The sequence below is a fragment of the Ruditapes philippinarum genome, unplaced genomic scaffold (genome assembly GCF_026571515.1).
Source record: "Ruditapes philippinarum isolate M1 unplaced genomic scaffold, ASM2657151v2 ctg2972_1_1_1_1, whole genome shotgun sequence".
In the NCBI taxonomy this organism is placed as follows: Eukaryota; Metazoa; Mollusca; class Bivalvia; order Venerida; family Veneridae; genus Ruditapes; species Ruditapes philippinarum.
In genome coordinates, this window is record NW_026852311.1 from 39,912 (window position 1) to 59,628 (window position 19,717).

Sequence of the window (19,717 nt, forward strand, 5' to 3'; positions counted from 1 at the left end):
GTTATAAAAAAATGGAACGATCAAAATGCTTTATAGTTTTTATGCCCCCGTGCATAAATAAATTGAAATGTCCGTCCGTCTGTCAATCTGTTCGTATGAGGTTAACCTTAACCGGCCAGTTGGATTTATCTAAAGTTATGTCTATACAAATGGCTTTATATTATTTCACATTACATGTCCCACTCCTTTCGCCCTTGTGTCCACTCCAGGTTTTTGTTTGGTGCATTCTGGGTGCCCTACTTGGGTGTGTCCGGAGGCGGCGTCATGTGAACGTGCCTTTGCCTTGTTAATCTTTATTCTTGTTATTTCATAATTTCCACACTTACTTATCAATAGAAAATTCTGGAAACAAAGTGATCCCTCGGCCAAAGTGCATTTTATTGCCAAGTTATATAACTGTGCCATCCATTTTCCCGAATATTTCCTTTTTCACTTTGAAAATATGTCTTGTATGGTGAACCTATTACGGTAAGTTGGATTTATTTTAAATTTAATTAATTTAATGATATCTTCCGTAAGATCTCTAAGGTCAAGTTCATTGGTGTGAAATATTTTTTGTTGAAACCTTTTTTGCTCATTAAGCCTTTATTTCTAAGTGTATGTATTTCAAGTTTAATAGAAACATGCCAAGGACAGTTGGATAGTTCAATGCTGGCCTTTACAACGTTAATGTCACTTGTGCTAACAGTAGATTTTTACACTTTCTTATACCACTTTTGTATTTTTTACCACTTTCACATATTAACAAGGAACCTTAAGAGGTCATTCAAGTTTGGATAGAGTTTGGGGTCATTGGGTTCAAGGATAGCAGTATTTCAATCGAACCATAATACATTTAATTTGGTCAAATTCAATCTGTCTGACAAGTACATCGAAAGTTTTATAAAAATAATATCAAACACTAAATTCGTTATTGTTTATTAGATTAAATTGGACGAACGGCTGCGGCTCTGTTCCGTCTTTTGACTTTTTGTTAATGGTATAAAAAAATTTATTAGCGTTTAACTATTTAAAGGTATGCATTTATAATGTACAACGTTCGTAAAGAGCAAAATGTTCTTAATCACGTGGTGTGCATAGGGGCCAAGTGAAGGCTGAAATAATACAGATCTGTGCTTCTCCTGACGTTACAAGTGCCAGAAAGACATTTGTGTTTGACAGGTGTCAAGAGGAAGAATGGCATTTTTGATTTGATGTTCCCTGTCTGTCTATGTAGCCGAGATCGAGAGGACCATATAATAGATTATAACTACACAATTCTTACTGCATAATTCTAGGTAATTATGGTCTGTGTTGATATCTAATGTGTGAAAAAACGGCTGTAGTGTATGCTACGGGGGATAAAAGTTGTGGACTTCTTACTGATAATTTGGAAGAGAACGTTGGATGGGCATTATGATGTTCCTAGAAACTATTAGAAAAAAGTTTTCGTAGGTATCAAAGATATAGGCAATTCTATTCAGCAGAGAGAAATCCTAAATGACAAGAATGTAACCATGTAATTTTAAGCAATTACCAAAAGTGCAAAGGCATTGGTGTTAGAAGACTATTTAATCTGCTTTAACGTCGGTAAATGGGTATTTCGGATGTGACAATGAAATAGTAAAATAGAGATAAACAGAATCCCTAAAGAAAGCCCAACACGGCAAAATTGACAATGTTGCAGGCTCGGTTTGATTGAGCCTGTTCATGGACGGTACTGGATAGTGCAAGTTACCGTCCACGCCCCCTAGCACCGGCTTAAGCAGAATTCAACATTATACATGAACTGGTACAATTTGGAATTTTGAAACATCCGCAGATGTGTTCATATGGCGGTTGTCATGGAACCTTCAATGTGACACGTAAGTGCCATTCCATGAAAAGCGGCATATGGTCCCCAAGTAAAAAAATGCGTGTGCCCTAAACGAGAAAACAATGGGCGGAACTAAATAAAATTGAATTTTGAAAGGGGATCAGAGGTTATGAAGCCTGCATATCACAGATAATACGTCAAAAGACAAATTTAAAAAGCAGGCAACATATCCTAAGGGTGATTAGACAGTATTCAAGTAGGAATACTGGAACCACCCAAATTGAAAAAAGCCAAATAGAAGAAACTAAAAATACCACATAACATGAATACAAAACAATTATGTCGTGCTGAACGATCTTCAAGGATCGAAAATATAACATCTTTGATTAAATGTACGGGGCGACTTTTTACGGCCGCCACACGGTGTTCATATGGCGGTTGTCATGGAACCTTCAATGTGACACTGTCGTGCCATTCCATGAAAAGCGGCGTATGGTCCCCAAGTAATAAAAAGCGTGTGCCCTAAACGAGAAAACAATGGGCGGAACTAAATAAAATGGAATTTTGAAAGGGGATCAGAGGTTATGAAGCCTGCGTATCACAGATAAGACGTCAAAAGACAAATTTAAAAAGCAAAAAGAAGTTTACCAAAAATCGGATGACAATTAAAGTATACAACGATAATTTAGCAGTATAAGGGTTGGAATGGTTTGAATGGTTTGAAACGTGTCGTTGCCCTGTCCTTTTTATGTTTGGGGTCCGCCTGGGCTCCTTGCCGTTGGTTCTTGTTGCTGGGTCATATGGGGGTTGCGTTCATTGAACGCCGCCTTTCCTTGTTGATCTTGTTTTTCATATTTTGAAATATCTTTATTCTTAAATTAGCGTCATTAACAATAAGTATACATGTGTTACGACAATTTATGCTTGTAGATTTTTTTCACGAGTTTGATTTGAACTTTTTGATTTCTTATCATGTCCCAATGCGCATGTCGAGTACGTCATAGTAAAGTTCAAATGACAACAAATACAAAACATATGCACTATAGAATTTATTTTAAAAGAACTTTATTGTTCAAAATTAAAACATGGAACATATCTGTAAAGAAAACGTTTTATTCTTTAAGGTTATTGCAAAAATAATTTGACTGAGCTCTGCCTTTCTGGCGTTAAAATCGGAATAAAAACACGCAAATGTAATAAAAGCACAAACTTTGTGTGAACTACATTCTTCAAAAAAGAGATAAATACAGAATCCCTAAAGAAAGCCCAACACGGCAAAATTGAAAATGTTGCAGGCTCGGTTTGATTGAGCCTGTTCATGGACGGTACTGGAAAGTGCAAGTTACCGTCCACGCCCCCTAGCACCGGCTTAAGCAGAATTCAACATTTAAACGTGAAATAGTAAAATTTTGAATTTAGAAACATCCGCAGATGTGTTCATACGGCGGTTATCATGGAACCTTCAATGTGACACTTCCGTGCCATTCCATGAAAAGCGGCGTATGGTCCCCAAGTAATAAAAAGCGTGTGCCCTAAACGAGAAAACAATGGGCGGAACTAAATAAAATGGAATTTTGAAAGGGGATCAGAGGTTATTCAAAACTAGTTTTGTTTATCTACGTTGACTTCTGTACTAGATTATATTTAACACCATCCACAAAACGAATCAAGGCAAAGGAAGAGCCATGCGTTTACCCAATATGGATAGGGAATAATTCGTTTTACTTCCAAAACAAGACCACTATAAGACCCGGCTTTTCAATTATCTTCTTAACACTTATTGGTGACACGTATACGTTGCTAAAATAGATAAATACAGAATCCCTAAAGAAAGCCCAACACGGCAAAATTGAAAATGTTGCAAACTGGGTTTGATTGAGCCTGTTCATGGACGGTACTGGAAAGTGCAAGTTACCGTCCACGCCCCCTAGCACCGGCTTAAGCAGAATTCAACATTTAAACGTGAAATAGTAAAATCTTGCTAAACCGCTCTGGAGCAAAGAAGAGACAGGGAGGTTGAATCAGGTAGACTATTTGTTTTTAAAAACTGCTAACACACTTGACATTAAACCTTGAGGATGGATCCTCTTGTAAGACATTCTTGATAATCATATACCAATCTTCATCGAGAAGACTTACGGAGTATACTTAGTAGTTTCATTTCTTTTGTTGACCTTCCTTGATTCTCGAAGTTGATCGATTTGCAATCGAAATTTCGTTAAAATGCTGTTATTTAAATGTTTGTCATTTGATATATTATTTGTGCTATTCCGGTCATTAGTTGGCAAGTTTTCGTCAGATATTGTATGGCTTGAATCAGTGTCATTATTTCCCCATGTTATATGTGATGAACAAGATATTATCCTGTTTAACATGTCTTTATCGTTTTGTAGGGCAACGTTATGCTCCCCTGCGTTGTCCGGATATGGCCTATTTACCTGGTATGAGAGTTTAAACTGTGACATTACTAGTAAATTTATGTGATCGCCAAAGTCGAATTATCTAGCCATTCGGGTTAAATATATTTCAGAACTTTCTAAAACTGAGTTCGACCAAAAATCACCCAATAGTCTGCTGGCAAGAGCTCGACTACTTCCATTTTTCTGTTCACTCTGATCTGAATATTCAAACATTACATAGTAGGTGTGTCACAGCTGAAAATTAGTAGTTTCCATTTCCCACTGGAATGAAAATCATCAGTAGCCCAAATTCCTGTCTCAAACTTTGAAGACGAAAATTACTTGTAATAGGAATAAAATATTTCTTTCTATGGAGTTTCCGATTGGTTGATTTCAATTTTGCTTAATTCCAGTCGCTGATATGGTACCATTGGACTTTTAAACAACCATTACCCAACCCAGGGACACAGATTTTTGTACATTTTATTCTTTAAAGATCTTGTAATTATTTTTCCATGTACAATCCATTTCCTTCTGTTCAGTACGCCATTCCTTTTATACCATAAAATAACAAAATCACCGGCACCGTACACTGGTGTTTTGAATGTTTTGTTGTATGCCTTGTCCTTTAATCGATTACATTTAAGTGTTGCTCCTCTGGCGGCGTCACGAATTTTTTAACTCTTACTTCGTTAGATATTGACCCATCGTTGTGGGGGTCTCTTCCATAATATATATATCATAAGGCGTATTCCGTGCTAAGCATTCCTTAGGCGTATGAATGAAAATGTGCTGATATTTTGGCAATTGCTTTGCCAAGTTTATCCCACAAGGACCGGCACGTGTACAATCATAAGCGATTTTTTCTTTCAACGACCAGTGCATTCTTTCGACTTTATCTTGTGATTGAGGATGGTACGGTCGACTTTTTTATTGTCACATCCGTGTTATTTGTGCCGTGTAGCGGCTGTAAAAAGTCTCCCCGTACATTTAATCAATGATGTTATATTTTCGATCCTTGAAGATCGTTCAGCACGACATTATTGTTGTGTATACATGTTTTGTGGTTTTTTTAGTTTCTTCTATTTCGCCATTTTCAACTTGGGTGGTTCCAGTATTCCTACTTTAATACTGTATAATCACCCTTAGGAGTTGTTGCCTGCTTTTTAAATTTGTCTTAGACGTCTTATCTGTGATATGCAGACATCATAACCTCAGATCCCCTTTCTAAATTCCATTTTATTTAGTTCCGCCCATTGTTTTCTCGTTTAGGGCAAAAGCATTCTTTTACTTGGGACCATACGCCGCTTTTCATGGAATGGCACAACTGTGTCACATTGAACGTTCCATGATAACCGTCGTATGAAAGCATCAGCGGATGTTTCTAAATTGAAAATCCACCATTTTAGTGTTAAATGTTGAATTCTGCTTAAGCCGGTGCTAGGGGGCGTGGACGGTAACTTGCACTTTCCAGTACCGTCCAAGAACAGGCTCAATCAAACCGAGCCTGCAACATTTTCAATTTTGTTGTGTTGGACTTTCTTTAGGGATTCTGTTTTTCACAATTTTGTGGGGTTTTTTTTAAATGTCAGATTAAATTTCATTAAAACATTTAGTTATGAAGCGTAACAGATTAAGATCTATGTTTCTAAATTGAAATTTCACCATTTTAGTGTTAAATGTTGAATTCTGCTTAAGCCGGTGCTAGGGGGCGTGGACGGTAACTTGCACTTTCCAGTACCGTCCAAGAACAGGCTCAATCAAACCGAGCCTGCAACATTTTCAATTTTGTTGTGTTGGACTTTCTTTAGGGATTCTGTTTTTCACTATTTTGTGGTGTTTTTTTTTTAAATGTCAGATTAAATTTCATTAAAACATTTAGTTATGAAGCGTAACAGATTAAGATTTTCATTTCAGCAAAAGAAATCATGTGACAATATAATATAAAAAGCCTAGATTCCCTGGCCAATACGGCTAGCTGTATTCAACCAAATAGCAAGGCCAATATGAACTTAACCAATCATTGGTATTCTTATTTTATGATATTTACCGAGAATCTTTCCTAGTATAAAGCGACTTGATGGGTAAAATATATCACTTGCCTTAATGTCAAAGCGTAAATAATGTTTGACAAATGGTAAAATGTACTAAATTTTGTGTACGTTTTCTAACTATGACATCTGTTTACTCAACTGCCTGCGCATAATATGATAATATCTGCAAATCGTGGAATAGGCTCATATCCAACACCCGACCGCGGACCGGCAAACCTGTGCGGAATACTACATGATGAAGAATAACTACACGAATGCTAAATGCAAGATTTCAAAATGGCCCATTTCGAATAAGATCAAGCTTATCTGTCGATTTTCGTATTGACCGTATATTTCATAATGTTTTTCACATTTTTGCCGTTTCTGATAAAAAGAAATTTTTGCCTTGATAGTCAATGAATATTTTAAGTTTGAAGTGAAAATTTGTGATAGTTTTTAGGAAAATATAAAAAGGGAGATAATTTAGCAAAAATGTTTTTCAAGATCATTTTTCCTTCAGAAATACATTTTACTTTTATATGAAATAAGTATTTTAAGTTTAAAGTGAATATGTTCGATTTCTTTTTGAAAAATTAGCCGTTACCAAAAGGTTAATCAGGGCGAAAACATCTAAGAGAAATAATAACTTTGCAAAATATAACTAGGATTATCTGCCTTTTGATATTGCATCATATTATCAAAATGAACAAGTAAACCACGTTTAAAGTAAATAGCTTCGGTAGCAAATAGCTATTGCCTTTAAGTTCATTAACAATATTCTTTACAAGTACAAATGTTGCTACAATGCAGCAATTGAGAAGCTCCGCGCAAAAAATGAGTTCATTACAGATACCTTACCATAGTATTCCTACGCACAGGTCATGTTATATTCAGATTAAGTACTATTGTAGATTTTTTCCGAATGTTTTGTAAACCATTTTTTGCATAATTATACTTATCTTATGCACTGTCCATAATTAAAAAGAGAGGCCAGATATTTAATTTGACATAATGCTTTCACTGATGCCTACCTGGTAAGGAAAGTAATTCCATTGAATATAAACAAGACTTACAAGACTTGTAAATGATATGTGGCATGACTGTACTGTGTACTATTTCTGTCACTACTGTAGTCAGTTACATAGGATGATAAAATATCAAAGTCTGTTTTTTTTATTATTATAATTGTAACAAATATACAAATAGTAACAAAAGGGACTAATATTATAATATAGTAATATTACATGCATTTTTTTCATGTCAAATTTAAAAAAAAATGGTTTCTTTCAATACTGATATAAGACTGTTACCTGAATTTTAGGCAGGTATGAGGAAATTCACTAACATCATGTTCGTGCGAGTCAAAGATATAAAAGCTACTTATCATTGGTGATATATAAAAAGCTATTGTTAATTGATTTATTGGGAGATCAATATACATTTTTGCTGAATTGCCAAAAAAACATTCATAAAAAACAACACACATCATGTTCAAACTACAGATCAAAGTTTCTGTTGTTACCAATGATGCGATCTATCTATCTATAGTCTATGCTAAATGAGGGTCCATCCAGCCGTACGGGCACAAAATGCAGCTTTCGCTGTCGAGTACGGACCCGGACATGTCATTAAGCACAAAGTGTTGATAATTTATCTCCGTGCATTACCAATGATGTTTTTTTTTAATGCGTTTATTTAAGGTCGCCGCCGGAAAGCCCATATTGGCGACCGTACACTCAAGTCGGGCCATCCTAGAGCGTCCCGCCGAGATTTTCCAGCTTTTATTGGTGAAGGAAGACCCAAGATGGACCTCCGGGCATTGTTTCAGGCACGAGAGGGCACTTGGGTAGAACCACCGACCTTCCGTAAGCCAGCTGGATGGCTTCCTCACATGAAAGATTTCGACCCGAGTGAGGATCGAACCTACAGCGGTGAGGGACCTGTGATCTCAAGTCAGCGACCTTAACCACTCGGCCACAGAGGCAGTCTTTTTATTCTTTAGGCAGATTTAAATTTTATCCTAAACATTTTCCAATATCAACTGTTGTTCAAACACCATTTTTAACAGTCAAACTTTTGAAATATAAAGACAATTCAGATGACCTTTTCTATAAAAATATGAGCATAATGTCACTTTAAGGAACGTTGACGTTGGAAATTTGGACCTCTTATATACTAGCTTTTATCATTTACAGAGCAAACAATAGAACATCCAAAACTTCAGCATTTGCTGCTGATATATTGTATATTATGTTAAAAATTTAAACACCCAAGCTTTTATCTAAGTTAAATCATTGTCATTTCATTTCTGTCCGGACACATGATACTGTGCTATGTTCAATTTTGGTAATTTAGATACCCTCCTTGACGAGCCTTAGACATAAGTGTCAACATAATCAGAACTAAACAAACTATTTTGTTAGTTAGGAGAAGAACCAAGCTGTACTGTGTCAAATTTTCAGATCTGTAGCTTTGAAATTATAAATTCTGTAAGGTAAAATGTTCAAAAAGTGTCTGACCAGCTTTCGAATTCATGTACAGCAGAACTGCTTTCCGGTTCTCATTCATTAATATATGACATGCTGCGAATCGCCGAAGGGGGAACCAATATAATTATCGGAAGGAATTATTGAATCCGAATTTAAGTTTAGCTGTAAATCGAAGGGATTAATTGATAAAATCCGGGCCCATGGACAAAAAAAGTAGGAAACACAAATAGTTCCGCGCCTGTGATGCGGAGCAATAAGTGAACAATGTTTTTTGTTTCAAGAAGTTTTTATTGTACTTATTATATCATTTTTTATATAAAGAGTCCTGGAGAATGGTTATTTTTTCTTTTGCATGAAGGAATGAATGTTTACTAAGTCTCAATTTTATCTTATCAACTTCTTTTTCACGATTTGTTGTCCAGAGCTATGTCGTTAATTTCTATGTAAAGCTAAACGCCTACAGAAGAATATATTGCCTTTCGCGCGTATAATTCCCGCTTTTCTTTCCATTGCAATGAGAACCGCTCACAAACATTATTGTAAACAGTAAGTCAACCTGTGACTATGTAATATTCCTGTGTAGCAATCTGATAGCCAAGCAGCCCATATTTTCATAGAAATATAAACACTAGAAAAGTTCCATTGTATACTTGTGCAGACTGGTCTTAATGTATTCCACAGTCTGCTAGCATCTAAATTGACAGATGATTTAAACAAGGTCCCATCTATGTTTTAAGTAATTAATTTTACCTTCATGAAATGAAAAAATACCTCTATATTACTAGCAATGTGTGTTTCATCATTCATTGAACATAGATACAAAAATAATTTGCAAGATCGTCATAAACAATGAGAACACTGTATGAAGTAATGAGAGAAGTTTTTATGGATAACGTACATTAACAATAATGATGACCGAGGGTACAATATTTTTATCAAATCGAACACTGGATAATAAGATTGATCAAAGTATCTTAGATTTTATCGATCTTACATGTAACAATCACATAATGATGCTTAAGAATGAAATTTAATTTCCCAATGAGATGTGTAATGTGTAGAAGAAACTCTTTCTTTTAGAAGTATTTTAATTGACTGAGGTTTTAAACAAATTAAACGAGCACAATTAGGTATTTCTTACTCTGTCATAGCAAAGTGCTTAATCGGGATAAGACCTCACCACATTATACATCTGTTTTGTGGACCTGGGCCTGTTAGAAAAAGATTTGTGGAGGAATATGCAATATTGTTAATTTATGTTCAAAATGCTAGGATATTACACGGAAGCGTTTTATATGGAATCTAATAAAGATCGGTGTGACCAGCCTGGCAGAAACGTATTTTGAGAGAAATAGTGACACGTCAAAACATTTTATCTGTGAGTTTGTTTGCCATACTCATATTAGCATTTTAATAACAAGTTTTACTTCTTGAAATTTCTTTTCAAAATCATAGCTTTGCAGCAGTATAAATAGGTAAAGAATGATTTAAGAACACAGCACTATTTATTGTTTACGTATTATCAGAAACTAATAATAAGACGTTTGTGTTTCAGTAGAGTCCATTGTTTTATATAAGGGTAGTTGTCTTATAAATATAATTCAAGTAGCCAGAGATAGAGAGCGTTGAACATGTTGCACATTCGTTATTTTTTAATGAACAGACATATAAAAACCGATTCTGCATTTCCCTTTTTTACCTTATACTCTTTGCATCAATAACAAAACGGTGCGTTATACTTTGACTATATACATGTATCTTGTATAAACCATAACAAAAGGCATATACTTTTTCTTTAACATTTCAATTTGAAAAATAATCTTGACAAATCATCTCCAAATCATCTTATGTTTTATTAACAAAATGTTGGCAATTTAGAATACATAGTTGTTAAAAAGTTCGTTCTCTTTTCTTTTTTATTCTAAATTTTTTCCGAAAATGAACTAAAACGAAGGACGCCTACTTTGCATGTGCAAATAAAATCAAAAACTAGGAAACACTCATTTGTTTCATAAATTTGTTTCAATTATGTTTCATGAAAAGTGTAAGGACATTTTTGTTCGCTACACTTTATATTTTCCGTCTTTGTCTTTAGGAACTAAACGAAACGTCTTAAACTGTCAAGTTCTATTTGCGCAAATTGAATTAAGTAAATATTGTGTTTGGGCATACTTGCCGCTAGGTTCTACGTTACTTTTATTGGATGTCTGAGAAGGGAATCATTGTCGACTTTATGGCAACTGATAGCAAGTATACGGTCACGACTGATACAAGCTGCAAATAGGATCCTTTTTTCGGGTCGTAAGTCGATTAGATTTGTAACTATTTGGTAAAAATTACTGATTAAATAAGAATTGTCTCATTAAAAGCACTAAACAATATCTGTTGATGTTATTAAGGTTTCAAAATGGTCAAATCTGGAATACTGTCAAAATTATTTCTTATTTATTAAGTAGTAAAATACACACCTGGAAAAATTTATAATGCTATTGATCGTGCCTGTTCCCTGTCAAAAAGAAAACCAGTATGACGGTTATGAGTTATGATTTGATCCAAAACAGAATTATTTATTATGGACATAACTACAAAAATATTCCATACCCATTAACAGACATCATATGTTTATTTCTTATAACTGTTATTTTTTGTTTATTGAAAACCAATTATTTTGATACAAAATCATAGTTTGTTTAACAAATGTGATCATTTTGAAATTATTGAAAAATATGCATTGTACAAATGCAAAGATTATCAGTATTTAATTAACAGTGTTTGTTCTTCTATTAGTTAAAGTAATAATTTTATTTTATGTTATTTAATCCTTCTTATAGTATGATTTCCATAGACTTTATGAAAATTCTTTTATTACCGATATTTTCTTTACTAAGCGTAAATTTTGTTGAACTGAAGATATTTAGTATTTTTGTAAAGTTTTATTGAAGCAGAGTTATTGAATTGAATAAAATCAGGTATTTTAAACACATAATCTATCAAATAGTTATCGTTTGTTTCCCAAGAATGTCTTAGAAAATAATTCTTATTTCAAGCGCATATTTTTTTCTTTTCTTTCTCATGGTGCATTCGGTACTTACAATCCAAGAAAGTTACCAAAAAGTGGTCAACATATGCAAAAACAGCCCTTACTGCGTTAGTAACGCAGTAGAAATATGATGATAAAATACTGCAAAATCAGTGTTAAACCGCACATAACATGTAAAATATAACTTAGACTTTGAATGTTTGTACCTTTCTTAAAAGTTTAACGCATTTTTCTCAATATTGATTTTCTTGAAATATTTTGGCTCATCTGGAGGCGTGCAGCTTGAACACTGAAATGGAGCAATCTACAAAACAGTACAAGATCAGCGATTTTAGGATTACTGATTTAAAGGATTTTTTACGGACCCTTATATTTATGAGTAAAATATCAAATAGAGAACTATTTTGGCAGACAGATACAGAAAGAGTCAAATATAACTGTTATCAAGTATTATGATTGATAAATTTCTGGATGTTATAAATGCTGTTGTATTGAGAAATGATTAGAAGTAATCAATTTGTTTCAGATATTAAGTATAATGTGTATTTATAAAAGAACAACCTATAGAAACTCCCTTTAAATCTAAATAACACCATTTTCTAAACGGCAACTTTACTTGTTTAAAAGTTTTCATCTTTATTTTAGCGGAAGTAATTGAACAGTTTTAGGAAACTTTACCCTTGACCTCATAAAAACGCAAAACAACGCACTTTCGACCCCATCACCCTTTTAGGCCTCAAATAGTGAAAAGCGAAAAAATGACCTTTTCAGGCCCCAAACGCTTGAAAAATGTTCTTAGAAAAAGTGATCATTATTTTCGGCGCCGCCCCCTATTAAAAAAGATACATAAGGGTTATACCAGTGGGGGATGTGCCCCCTTCTGCTTTGGGATTTGAAAGGGGCAGCAGCTGCCCTCATCGCCAATAATATTTTGGACCTGTAAGAGGCTAAAATTTACGTCAGGTCGATCAGAAGGTCCCGTGTTACCAGGGCTGAAAACCCCTTGACTCTATCTTAATCTACTGATAAATTGCAGCACTTTGAAATCAGTTTGGATGGAAAATCAACGCAAAATAGTGATTTTTGGCAATTTTGAGATGTCCCCTCGTTGTCATGGTAACAGGAAATTTAAGATTGTGCATGCCGTTACAAAGGGTATGGTCCAGTCAACATTAGTGCTAAGTTTAATGGAATATTGAATCATCTTTTATAGTTTCATAGCAATCTGAACATGTAACAGAAGTCTTATCAATGAAAACGGCAATTTTTTCACAAATGCTCATGCAGTTATGGGTTAAAGGATGAATGTTAATTTTAATTCTAATTAATATTTTTCTAACTTTGTGATATTACTGTAATATTGTATCCAAAATGCTATTAATTAATCAAAAGCCTTTTCTTGGTGGTATTTACAAGTTCTAAAACAATTTTATTTGACATATAATTGAACCATTCGTCTAAATTTTGAAATTTGCACACATAACAATAAAACGCGACTTTCTTTATAAACAAGTTTAACATACTATTAAATTGTTTATACGGACATACAAATTTATAAACTGTTCTACTTCTAGAATATAGTTAGCGGGCAATATAAGCTTTTGAGCAGTTCCAGTGTTATTATTTACAATTGCTTTCAACTGAAACACCACAAGTACGTTGAATAATCAATAAGAAATTGCATTCCTAGCAGTTTGTTGGTTTCCCATTTAATTTGCCTTGTGTATCTAAGAATATTAATATTTTGATTTTTTTACTTCTCGTTTAATTACAGCGGAATAGGCAGACGTTCATCTCGTACGTCGCTTTTTTCAGTGTATTGATATTATAAAAGGTGTGGTAAACTGTTAAAAGACGGCATTTTGAATATGTCATTTGGAAGCTGGCTTCATAATATCGCATTTTTTCTCAAAATTTCATTATATGAGTTTTTAGTTTTCTCGTTTAGGGAACAAACACATCTGTGGATGTTTCTTAAATCTAACCTAGATAAACTGTTCATGTTGAGTTTTGCTTAAGCCGGTGCAAAGGGGTGATGACGGTATACTCTCGTTCATGAACAAGCTCAGTTTGCAAAATATGTTCCGTTTTTAATTTTTATCTGTATTGTTTAAGAAGGTGAAGATATCGCAGATGATATATTAATGTGAAAGAACATTTTCGTCTGTTTTAAACAATAATTTCTAGAAACCATTGCATTTACTTACGGTGACTTAATTTAACAGGAATGTTTAGTCATAAGTTCTTTACAAGAAATATGACTTGCTTGCCCTTTTTATAGTTGAGTGAGTTAATTTCCATGTTTCCTGGAGTGGGACTATCCATATTTATCTTTACAAGAAAAACGACGCATAACTTGTTGATCTTAAATAGAAATAAACGTTCTGTATTAGGTCTTACATTTTGGTGTTGAAAATAAAAGGTTTGGACACGCATTAATTTTTTATATATAACAGACACTATTTTACTTACTCAACACAGCGGTTGCTCCGCATATTTGTGGTCTTTTATTGAATCAATATATTACGAATTGGCGGGGTTTTATTACATTTTGCTTTATTTCAAAGGTTAACTATCTACCTACAATTTCAATTTTTTAACTTCATTGACTAAATTTTTAATTTTCAAATGTTAATTTTATTGGTCAATCCTAGTAATAACATTCAAATAATAATTAGAGAAGTCATTATTCCTTAAAAAAACTGTTTTAAAACAAGTGTTGGTAAACAATTTCAAAATTTTAACTTCATTGATCAAACTTTAATTTTCAAATGTGCATTTTATTTGTCAATTCTAGTAATAACATTCAAAAAATAATTAAAGAAGTCATGATTCCTGTACAAAAATGAAACTGTTTTTAAAACTGATTTGGTAAACAAAGATGCCTGTTTCCGCCATAGCGTTCTTGGATACGAAATGCCTCTATAAGTGTACTACAATTGGGTATTAATAACTACAGAAGATGTGACATTTCTTATATGTAGCACAGTTATTTCCTAAGCCAAGCAATCATTTTGTAATCAAGATGTTTTCGAAATTTGGAACCTATAAACCGGTAAATGGCCAATAAAGAATACTGTTTTGTATTAAATATTTGATACTTGAAGGAGTAAAGGGACGCCATCCCCAATTAAATTTAAATCGTCTAATTCATCTTTTTATACTGATTTATATACGATAATGAATGAAAAAGCCTTTAGGCAAGAATCGTTGAAAAAAGCATTATTTTACTACTTTGTGACCATGATTTCTGCAAGCGTCTATAGGTACCATTTCTTAGTCGTGCTTATGTACCGCAAAATAGACAGGTTTGCTTCTTTAAAAAGAAGCATGCGAGAGGTCTTTTTGCAGCTTTGGAATATTTGTTTTATTCGAAAATATTTGAAGATATTTGCATAAAAGGCACAATGATAAATATATAAATTACAATTATTTAACAAAATAGATTTTACATAAAAATGTTTATGTCACTTGATTGGAAAAAAACAGTATATAAAGCTGCGCGCCTCCAGCCACATTATTTGAAGAAAATCAAACTTGAGTAAATTTGCGCCATTTGCGCCAAAAAATCTCCGTTGCGTTATTTAGTCATACCAGTTTAAATTCGGTACACGGTTCACTCGGTCATATAATAGTGCATGGTGATATTGAAGCTATATTGTTCACTGTTACTATTTATCGGAACATGAAATAGAAAAACTCTATTCAGAAAACAATACGGAAATCGATTTATACAGATTAAAAAATTAAAACGGAATGGAACTTCAACGTAACGCTAAATAACATAAATGATATTTTTCGATTTGTCTATGTACCGATTTGTTCACTACGATGTTAATTTTTCGTTTAAGTTAAGTCGTATTTTGAAGCGGGGCATGCGCATAACAATTTTTGTAGACTGCTCCTAACGATTTAACGCTTTAAATGAGATTCATTCACTACAATCAGATACGCAAATTGGATGCCGTCAGTAATCAATCTGAACACTGTGGAGAGGTCTGATGACCTCTCCAATAAGAACAAAGATCACCGAATCCAGTTTAACATCAGCCTGTGTCTAAGTTAGCGTCAGGCTAGTATAATGCGTTAACTTACTAAAAGTGAAATTGATTGCAACTGTGCATAGGTGTAAATAATCGATTTCTTCATCATGAAGTTTTTTCTTAACTATTGTGCAGCATTACAAGTCGTCCTTGTTAAAATGATTCCTGGGTACTCTGTAGAGGAAGAGTATCTGTATCTTTACTTAGAACACGAAGTCTTAATCAACGAATTTATGTTCTCAGACAAATAAAATGTGTCAATATAAATCTTCAAGACAATATCGTTAATTACTTTAATGTTTGCTATAAATAGAAACAAACGTTTAAACAGAAAATAAAGTGTTTTACTCAGTGAGTATACTGGGAAAATAATGGTCATGCAGAAGTTAAGTCAAGAACGCAATTTGTAAGATAAAAATAAATCTACAATATCACGTAAATAGTAAATTTGTACATGTATATTCATAACAACATTAAGGATTTGACATCAATCATATGTGGTAGTAGGTATTATTTAACAATCAAACTGTCCCTTAGGAGGCTTAGAAGTTGCTTTTAATCTATCAGACATACGAATTGGAACGACTGTTTGCCCATGCCTGATCGTAAGAGACAACTAAATGGGTCAGAATAACTATGCATCTCTAAGCTCCAGGTGAGGAGGTTTTGATCCCAGGTGTGGCTTTGAAGTTTGTTAAACCCGATGTTAACCAAAATTATCTTTGCTGTTTCGGCGCCATATGACCTATACTGTGTTAGGGTGCAAACTAACATGCTTAAGATAATACAGTCTTCGATTGTTTGCAGATCATTTTGTAAAAGAAACCAAAATATAAAGTTGTGCTGCCTCATGCAGATAAGACGTTTCACGTATCATTTAATTTACAAATTTCGAAATGCATTCATTTTGTTTCCATTATTACCTGGTTTTCAATGAAACTTATTTTGTGAAACCTTCAGTCATCCGATCCGATGTTAATGAAGTGGAGAGAGACATTGAAACAAGGTAAATGTTAACGGTAGAATAGTCTTTGTCAATATACTTAGCTAGTATCGAAAGTTTTGGTTCTTATAGGGGCCAATGAAAACAGTGTATGTTCCTATCCAGAATTCAAAATTAACATTGGTTCAATATGTGAATAAGAACAATGGTTCATAAAAAGGTCGAACATTAAATAATGAAATATTATTTTATTTTGTAGGTGTTTTTTGTATTTTTTTTATCTTTTTAATTTTTGGTAAATTTAATGTTAACACACTGACTCCATTTGTTATTTATTATCACTGTGTTAATGATATTTTTCAAGAGTTGTGTTTCGTGAACATTAAGCAATGAACCCCACTCAAAAACACGTGTAAACAGGTTTCAGTTCAAACGGTATTCAACAACAAAAATTACATGGCAGTGGCAAAAGTTTGATAGATAAATGTGTAAAAGTTTATTAAATGAGTTAGTTGTTTCCAGTCCTTTCGTGTAATTCCATCTCCACCATATCTAGTTCAATAGAATTATTGCCCGTTTATCAAACGGAATGTCATAATTATTACACAATAACCTAAACTTTGGAAAAGTTTGTTCATAGACTAAAAGTCTTTGTATCCATAAATGAAAACTGGAACACATTGGTTTTTTATACGTTGTCTTTTTTATTCTAACAGGTTTTTATGCAGCTGATATATTTAACAGCACATTCACTTTGACATTTTGCCTCATCATCGAGTTTTGTCGAACTTTGATGAGAAAGTACATGACACAAATATTCACACAAGTTAAGGGTTTTGTTTAAGTCGATGCATCCCCAGTCGCAAAGGGTCCTGAACTTGTTACTTGGATGATTGTCCGTTACAATAGTTTGACTTTTCGATATGAACAAGCACATCACAAGTAGAATTTTCAAAACTTTCATCTGAAAAATACATGTAGTATTATGAACCATTTTTGATTACATGTCACCATATATGTATTGTTGTATTTACAATAAAAATAATAATCTAAAATTAGAGTATTGATAAAGTTATCCGGAGATATAAGAATTATTTAAATACCACTCCTACGAATCTCCAAATCTAACAATAAATGTTCAATTAATAAATGATAATGCATTGTCGCGTATGTAACCACTACTTCACTCGTCAAAATAAACATGCTATATAATGCAAACTTCAATGCACTTAAAGCGAAATATTTATTGATTAGTTCCAAAGTTCAATTCTATAGCTTAAAATTAAAAATAAAATGCCTTTTATGTCTGTTCCAATAATACGTATAAAATATACCTACCATTTTGAATGTGAAAGTAAAAGTCTATCATTCACTTGCATATTTCTTTTTTTCAATTAACCTTTGTTTTTCAATTCACTCACGTGTTTTTTTACTCACGTTCTTCAATTAACTGTCGATTGTCTTATATCAGTTATTAACGAATCGTTCTTTTTTTAATCCAGAGGTGATATTTGCTTCTCATTGATAAAATCATAAATAACGTTATATTTTAGTTTTGAACAAGCTTCACTTTATATAAATCCGTTATCAATTTGTCAATGCGTAACATGAATTTTTCAAAATTGTATCAATTGTCAAAACAACAGAAGTAATCCGTATGTAAAAAAAATGGTAGAAACTTAATTATTTAAAGTTTAAATAAAGCTTAAACGAGATAATCAAAAGTTTATTTCATTTTTTGCTTTAAAAATCCAGATACATAAAGTATTATATTTTCACCTTAACTGAGATTTCGTAAATAACAAGGTAAAACTATTTGAAAAACAAAGTTTAAACAGTTTATTTTTCAAGCTACAAAATGTATGTAGCTATCTGGCCGTAATAATTAAATCATATACGCACATTAGATGAACCGAATATTTGTACGTTCAGGTAAGATCGCAATAAAGCATTACAAGATAAATACAGTGCTGACTCTAACAGCAAATTATATTGTTTAAATGAAGCAGACGCCTTGATCATTCTGTTCAAATCTTATTTATACGTTTAGATGACAGATTATTTTTTGTGAATTAGCAGTCATACAGACGATAATTTTGTAATGGTAAAACAACATGCATTTTTATTTATCATGGTTTTAACAGTTAAGGTTAAAGTCAGACAGCTATTGCTATAACTTAGATGAACGTCTAACACAGTTGCTCCAGTTTCATTATTTCTGTTGACTATTAGTACAACTGAATAACTTACACAATGAAGTCGACAACCAACTGACACTATGTTTTTCTATCTGACTTTAAATACTTACATCAACATATTTTACATAAGCGTTTTTAATTTTTTGTGTATGGGTAAAAGAATTATATAGTATGGACATTTTTAGTTGTTTATTGATGAAACAAAATTGGAAAAAGATGCAAACCTGGTGTATCATTTACCATGCTATTTAGTTTCGCTTGTCAATGTTAATGTTAACCATGCTCTTTAGTTTCGCTTGTCAACGTTAATGGACAATAACAGTACTAAATCCAGTCATTTCTTGAAGAATACTTAGCATTAATGAATCATTGAGAACGGCACATTGTCTTTATAATGACCTCAGCTCTAGAAAAATATGGCTTTATGATCAACATTTAAAGTCAAGATTATGATATTAACTTTGACAAGAGATTAGTCAAGTCCTTATTTTCACATCCTAGAAATCTAACGTTCATTGACTATAGTTTTAGATTTTATTAAACATGTTTGTTATACATACTTGACGTGTCGAGATAAAAATTACTATCTTGCCTGTTTTACATATTTTGCACAGTCAAGTTTAAATGGTTTGTATTTAAATAGAGATTTTTTTTGGAACTCGGCGGAAATGCATTGTCCCAATCAATTCCAGCGGTGTAAACATACTTTTAATGTCACAACTTGTTAAAATTATCGATAATAAGCGCGCTGCGTTTATAACACTATTGTGAACAGTA

General features: G+C 33.1%; 1 long non-coding RNA gene across 1 annotated transcript; it reads right to left on the reverse strand.

Annotated features, from left to right (window-relative positions):
• Positions 1-17,062: 17,062 nt before the first annotated feature.
• LOC132756425 (uncharacterized) lies at positions 17,063-18,586 on the reverse strand. The gene is made up of 2 exons (XR_009629325.1): positions 18,081-18,586; positions 17,063-17,706 (listed from the first exon to the last, which is right to left on the reverse strand). It is a non-coding gene; the product is annotated as an uncharacterized LOC132756425 (long non-coding RNA).
• Positions 18,587-19,717: the final 1,131 nt, after the last annotated feature.